Raw genomic sequence first — 7904 nt, 5'->3', positions numbered from 1 at the left:
TATAAATTAAGGGTAAATGTTAATGAGTTAAATTTTATTTTCCTTGAATTCATTTTCATAATTTTAGTTATTATGAAATCATATTATAAGGTTCATAACTATTTTTATAATTTTTTAGGGTTAAATTTTATAAATTTAGGTTTTTAGGGCTTTAGGGTTTTTGAGAGTTTGTAAATCTTTGCATATTGAAATAAATAGAATCTTTGAGACTTAAAATTATTTTTGTGTTTCCTAAATCTTGTTCAAGTTAGAAATAATGTTTGTAATTTGTTTTTATCAGTTTATTGGCATTCTATGTAGTGATTCCGAGATTCAAACGAAATTGAGGAATCAAGTATACTAGCCTTAGTTTTCAACTTTAACTTAAGTTCCTACGAGACTCGGACCTAATTTATACCACTAGGTCAAGTGCATGATGCGTGTATATGATTTATGAAAAGGTGTTCAAGTCAAAGAGCGACCCGAATATGGATAGTCACTACAATTAAGTAGTTGTAGAGTTCACATATCAATGTGAAATCTAAGTACACTATCCTTCCATTCTACTTGTTTCGAAGTTTCTAGTTACTAAGTCTAGTATGTGTCGTGCCTACATGTACAACTAAGTTTATCAAATTTAGAACCGACTCGAATTTTGATGGTTGTGACAGCGTTTCCTTTCACGAAGTAATTGAGTAACTTCGTAGACTGTCAATTAGAGTGTGTCAGTAATAGACCACTACTAGATATATCTGTTGTTGTTTTGTCGGATAGGGAGAGTATGGGGGTATAATACCCCATGGTGTCAGACCACTGCTAGGCACAATTATCTAGATAACGACCCCTGACTTAACTGTCTTGTGGTTTTTACGAACGCAAGTTCATGGTGAAACTTATTCCATTCCCCTCATTTGATGTCTTTATTGATCCTCGTTTGCTGCCAGGGAATTTCCGAAGCAACATCGTCAGTTTGTTGTTCATATTGATCCTTTAGGCTAGATCTCGTAAGATCATTGTATAGGATCAGTACGTAGTACGTAGGGATCTACAGGATAGGATGTATTATTTTAGAGATATGATATATCTGTTTTTTAATGATAGTGGTTTTGCAGGTTTGAGATATACATTATTATCATATTGTGGTATTGAAAAACCTATGTATCTCACCAGGTTTCCCAACCTGACCCACTCAATTTATATGCATCACAAGTAGCAGTGTATGACTACTGAAGACTCGAGTATGATGATGAGAGAAGACATGTAATAGAGTTCAGGACTGCTAGGTCTTTACACTGTAACATATGTTGTGTATCAGTTATGACATCCATTATTTTGAGACGATATTTTGTACTCATATTGTTTTAATATACTGGGAATTTCCATAATAAAAGATATTATAATTTTTAAAGCGCAAAGAATTTTTTTTTCTTTTTGGTTCTGAGAATTGGGGATGTCACATTCTGGCTTATGTTTTGGATTCGAGGGTGGAGACCACGATAGAGTTGAGCGGGGTACCTATTATACGAGACTTTCCTGATGTTTTTCCTGAGGAGCTGCCGGGAGTCCCTCCCGAGAGGCAAGTTGGGTTCTGGAAAGATTTGATGCCAAGTGCGGCTCCGATAGCCAAGGCGTCGTATCGCCTAGCTCTGATTGAGATGCATGAGTTTTCTACGTAGCTGCAGGAGCTGCTAGAAAAGGGTTTTATTCATCCGAGCAGTTCCCCGTGGGGAGCACCGATTGTATTCGTGAAAATGAAGGATGAGTCACACAGGATGTGTATTGATTACTGGGAACTGAACAAGCTGACGGTGAAGAATCGTTACCCGTTTAGGAGGATTGATGAGTTATTTGACCAACTTCAGGGTGCATCTTGGTTCTCCAAGATCAATCTTCGATAAGAATTGTTGGGTATTAAGCACTATAACACTCATATGGTGCACATGCAACCCTAGATGCTTTGGATCAATGTTTTCTCTAATTATACATGCATTTTTCAATTTTCCAAAGCATACATCCTAACTAGCATACAAATTGACAATTGAACAATACAACTAGTTAGATAAATTACCTCTTAGTAGGACTTGTAGTTCTTGGCCTTTGAAAGCTTGAGCACCTCAAGTGTGATGCCTCTAATGTGTCACAAACACCAAATGCAAGAGGAGGGTTGAGAGAATAGGTTACTTAGCACAAAAACTATATCACTCTCCTATAATGATGGTGTAACCGATTTTGGTTCTAGGGGGTCCTTTTATAGTGTAGCAAATGTAAGGGTTACACGTTGCAAACCCTAATGACCTTTCATATTACTTAGGCTCCATGGGTTAAACCTCCATGGACTATCCGTGGACTATCTCATTGGTTTATCCCATCCTAAATAGCCATGGATCATTAGCCTACACTATAAGAATCATTGATTTACATAATCAATCCCCACATATTTAATTAGTCTCTTTTGATCACAAAATTAATTCCAAATTAGTTCTTGATCAATACTAATTAAATAATATGATTTCTCAATTAATAAATTATACTTATAATATATTAATAAATCATAAATAACCTTATTCTCAAAAGTCCATCCTATCAAATTGCACTGGTGAAGGCAACCCAAAAGGACCATGCTACTATCGGGTCAAGTACATCCCAATTATAGTTATGGGCTTAGACACCTAATCCAACAGTCTCCTACTTTGATAAGTCTAATAACTATAATTGCCAATGCAACTTCAAAATTTGATTAACAATCGTAGCTCTCAAAAGCCGATGTCGAACTCTGACCCAGTTAGTGACGCGTCCTTTAGATAAGGGATCATCTATTCCTCTGTTCTCAAGATATCTATGCAGACAAATACATGGTACATAGTCGTACTTATTGTCCTGCAATTTGTTTCCCGATTTCTCGATTCGCCTGACATAGAACATAACTGAACACATCAGTTAGTTCTGACCGGGCCCGACACATAGTCAAAACAGAATCATCGAGTGGCCCAAGATATCGCTTTTAATCCTCTTAGGATAAAAGGAACAGATAAACTTCAACATTATATGCTTGTACTAACTACTCATCAAATCATGCACAATGACACGTTTTATAACATCAAGTTACTGATGCGTTTTCATGCCATCAACGCACAACCAACTCGTAGTCAACAAATCATATATCTTGGTTTGAAGATTATATGATATTATCGTCTCACAATTACTTGTGATAAATTCTATGACGTAATTCAGATGAGCGCGGGTTGAATCCAATACTCAAATCTTATTTCAGGAGCACTCATGAATGGTGCACCAAACTTTTGCTATGTCTAACGCCTTAGACAATCTACAAGCCAACTCATGAAAGTCTACCCTCATTACTTACTTCCAAAGTATGATTGACTGTGGTTGGTTTGAATAATCTTATTATTCTGGAAGTCAAAACATGAAAAGTGAAACAATAGTAAATAATTGACACAAGACAGTAACTTTAATTATAAATAAAACTCCTTTTTATTTAATCATCAAATGTCAATTACAATTTAACTATTACAAGTTTCTATTTATCTAAATACTAAAACTAATATCATCCGTTAGCCCAATGCCCCTTGTATGCTGCAAGTGCTTAGCCCTAGTCAGTGCCTTTGTAAGGGGATCTGTTGGGTTGTCCTCTGATGATATCCTCTTCACCACAAGGTGTCCTTCTTCTACTTGATGTCTTATGAAGTGGTACTTTCTGTCGATATGCCTGGATCTACCATGATCTCTCGGTTCCTTGGTTAAGGCAACCGCCCCTTCCTTATCGCATAAAATCTCCACAGACTCCTTTATGGATGGTATGACTCCAAGGTCTCCGATGATGTTTTCAACCATATCGCCTCCTTCGATGCTTCTCTTGCTGCTATGTACTCTGATTCGCATGTTGAATTAGCTACAGTCTTCTTCTTTTAACTTTTCCATGTTACTGCTCCTCCATTCAGGGTAAACACCCAGCTCGAATGAGAGTGGAAATTATCTCTTCCGGTTTGAAAGTTGGCGTCACTATACCCTATCACTCTCAAGTCATCACTCCCACCGAGGGTAAGGACCCAATCCATAGTCCTCCGCAGGTACTTAAGAATGTTCTTAACCGTAGTCCAATGAGTTTTACTAGGATTCCATTGATATCTGCTGACCATGCTCAAAGCAAAGGCCACATCAAGGCGAGTACAAGTCATAGCATACATGATCGAGCCAACTGAGGAAGCATATGGTATTCGACTCATTTCTGCTATCTCAGCCACTGTGCTCGGATTCTGAGTCTTACTCAGTTTGGCATTCCCTTGGATAGGTAAGTCACCTTTCTTGGAGTTCTCCATGCTGAAACGCTTCAACACCTTGTCCAAGTAGGTACTTTGACTAATTCCTATTAGTCTTTTACTCATATTTCTCAATATCCTTATCCTTAGGATGTAAGCAGCTTCCCCAAGGTCCTTCATAGCGAAACACTTCCCAAGCCAGGAATTAACCTCCTGCATGGTTGGGATGTCATTTCCTATGAGTAGTATGTCATCCACATACAACACCAGAAAGCTAAATGTACTCCCACTAGCCTTGACATACACATAGGACTCATCCTCTCTTCTCTAAAATCCAAACTCTTTGACTTTCTCATCGAAACAAAGATTCCATCTGCGAGATGCTTGTTTCAATCCATAAATGGATTTTTCAAGCTTAAACACTCTATTAGGGTATTTTTCATTGACAAAAACCTCTGGCTGACTCATGTAAACATTTTCAGCCAACTTTCCATTAAGGAAAGCGGTTTTGACATGCATTTTCCATATTTCATAATCATGAAATGCAGTTATGACTAGCATAACCCTTATAAATTTAGTCTTCGCTACTGGTGAGAAGGTCTTATCAAAGTCAACTCCATGAGTTTGAGTAAAGCCCTTTGCAACCAGTCGCTCCTTATATGTGTGTACTTTCCCATCCACGTCGATCTTCTTTTTGAAGATCCATTTGCACCCGACTGTCTTACGACCCAGTACATTGTCAACCAAGTTCCAAACATGATTGTCATACATGGACTGAATCTCGCTGTCTATAGCCTCTTTCCATTTTGCATACTCAGGGCCTGCCATGGCTTCCATGTAGTTGCTAGGTTCATCCAGGTTTACCAGTGTGCTATCACTGACAAATGTATCACCTTCAACTGTTATATGAAAACCATATAACACAGGTGGAACACTAGCTCTACTGGAACATCTCAGAGGTACGGACTGGTCAATCGGTTCAACAAGAGTTTCCTCCTCAGGTTGAGTGCTAATGTTTGGGGTTCCTGTTGGATAACGTATCTAAGTCCATAACTATTTCTGGTATGTACTTGACCCGGTTAGCATGGTCCATTTGGGTTGCATTGCATTGCAATACTTGGATAGACCAAATGAGAGAAAGGACACTTAAGGTTTATTAATATATTATAAGTTCTAATATATTAATAATATTATTTAATTAGTATTGATCAAGAATTAATTTGGAATTAATTAAGTGATCAAAAAGAGACTAATTAAATATATGGGGTTGATTGTGTAATTCATCCATTTTTGTATAGTGGGCTAATGATCCATGGTTTATATGAATTGGGCTAAATCCCATAAGGTGCTCCATGGATAGTCCATGGAGGTTATAAACCCATGCATCATGGAATATGAAAAGCCATGCACATTAGGGTTTACATGGAGTAACCCTACATGTGGCACACTATATAAGAAGTCCTATGGTAAGCAAAATCGGCCACTAAATGAAGAACAAGAGGGCTAGCCGATTTTGAGTGATAAGTGTCATCTCTCAAGGTTATTCCAAGTATTATGGTATTGTGTGAGACATTTGAGGCATCACACTTGAGGTGCTAGGCTCACAAGGTTCTCAAGGAATCAAAGCAACAAGAAAGGTATGTTTTCTTACTAGTTCTTATGATTCAAGTTCCCCATGCCATTTTAGATAGGTTAAGAACCTTGGAAATCAAATTTGCATGTATTTTAGTAAAACATAGATCCAAGGTTTCTAGGGTTGGATGTACACCTTAGGAGTGTTAGAATGCTCAAAACCCTTCAGTGGTATCAGAGCCAGGTTTGTTTTCTTGATACTTGATGCAAATTGTTGAAAAAAGTCAAAAAATATGCAATCTGCTGAAGGAACTCGCCGAGTCCATGGGGGGACTCGACGAGTCCATGCCTAAAATCATCCTACTCTTCAAGTAGGTTCATGCACTCGACGAGTAGAATGCCCAGAGTGCATATTTTCGACTTTTGTTGTTGGAAATTGACTAGAAACATTACCCTAAAATGTTATGGTCTTATAAAACTTGTTTTAGATGGTGTAATGGTTATGCTAATCCATTTTCAATGGCTATTATCAAAATTTCAAGTCTTATATGTGTTTTTTATGATTCTTGAAATTATTGATATGAATATTCATACACTTATGAGTTTAGAAGATCATAGGAATTATTTGCAACTTGCTTGTTAGTTTAATTCTTGATCATTATGTGTTTTAATGGAATCCATAATTTGTCCTCAAGTTATGGATTACCAAAAGTCACTCTTTTAAAATCCATTAAAGAAACACACAGGTTACATAAAATGAAAAGTCTCTCATTTTAATAAACCATTAACTCATAAGTTATGAAAGATGAAAAGTTTTGAAAGTTACAAAACTTGCCCTCAAGTTTTAGAACATGTAAAGTCACTTTAAAAAGCTTTAGTTCCAATCCCTAGAATTTTAAAAGTTAAAATTCAACCCTTATACTTTATAATATTATAAGTTAATAATATATATATATATATATATATATATATATATATATATATATATATATATGTGTGTGTGTGTGTGTGTGTATAAGAAGAAGTCATTTTACCGTTAGTAGGCCTCATTCACGAAGTCGGTCTATAAGGGGGGTATAAGGTTGTTGCCTATAAAATGACAGCTTAATGGGTGTCCACTCTCACCCACCGCTTCCTTGCTGGTGGAGGGTCGTTAGCCGAACGGGTAGGACATTGACTTTAATCCTCATTAAAAGTATGATGATTATAAAGTAAATAAATGTTTTCTAAATTCCCAATCTTAGTCACTTTAGGAAAATGTGAATAAGGTGCTAACTGATGAAACAAAGAATCGAGTATTGAATTAATCAGAGTATGAATTCAAGTATGAATGCGAGATTTGAACACAGATGTAAATATGATCTTGTTTCAGCTCTATTACGCTCTCAAGTTTTACAGAGTACAAATGACAATTCTGTAAAGACTTGTACTTATGACTCTAGTAAACACTCCTATTTATAGGAGAGGAAAGCATACAAAAAATATACTAAGGACTATGCGTTAAGCTTCGAATACAATGCCCTAGTAAAATAGATTACAAAATGTTCGAAGGGTACAAAACATACTTCGACTAATTACAACATTTCGACCCTTACAATCTCCCCCTTTGTAATAATAGTCGAAGTCTTCAGTTTGTAAGACGTGTGATGGAATACAGCAACACCCTTCGAATCTCTGTGTACCAAGATATAATTTTCTTCAACTCTTTCTTATCTCCTTCATTGTTCTTCTTGCAGTGATTCATACGAACAATTAAGTTCGTATTTTGAGACGTAGTGTACCTCTCCACTTCACTAGCCTGGAATAAAAATCTTTTCGCTTTTCCAGCTTTGTCTTTTCCTGCGAAGACTAATCCAAAAGGCTTTAGGCAAATTTCACCATCAACATGCTTCTTCAAATCAGCCTGAGTCTTCGAAGGAGCCATTGGAGCAGTTATTTCCATTCCTTTAGCCGTAGCTAACTCCACATCAGTAAGTGCCAAACACTCATAGTAATTTTCGATAAAAATTTTGATGTGAGCAACTCCAAGCTTGAATTCTTCTGGTTCTGTGTTTTGAAGGAATGAAAAATATTTAT

This window comes from Lactuca virosa, chromosome 2 (assembly GCF_052849685.1).
Source record: "Lactuca virosa cultivar CGN04683 chromosome 2, Lactuca_virosa_CGN04683_v6, whole genome shotgun sequence".
NCBI lineage: Eukaryota > Viridiplantae > Streptophyta > Magnoliopsida > Asterales > Asteraceae > Lactuca > Lactuca virosa.
Note: the sequence above shows the minus strand (reverse complement) of the source record.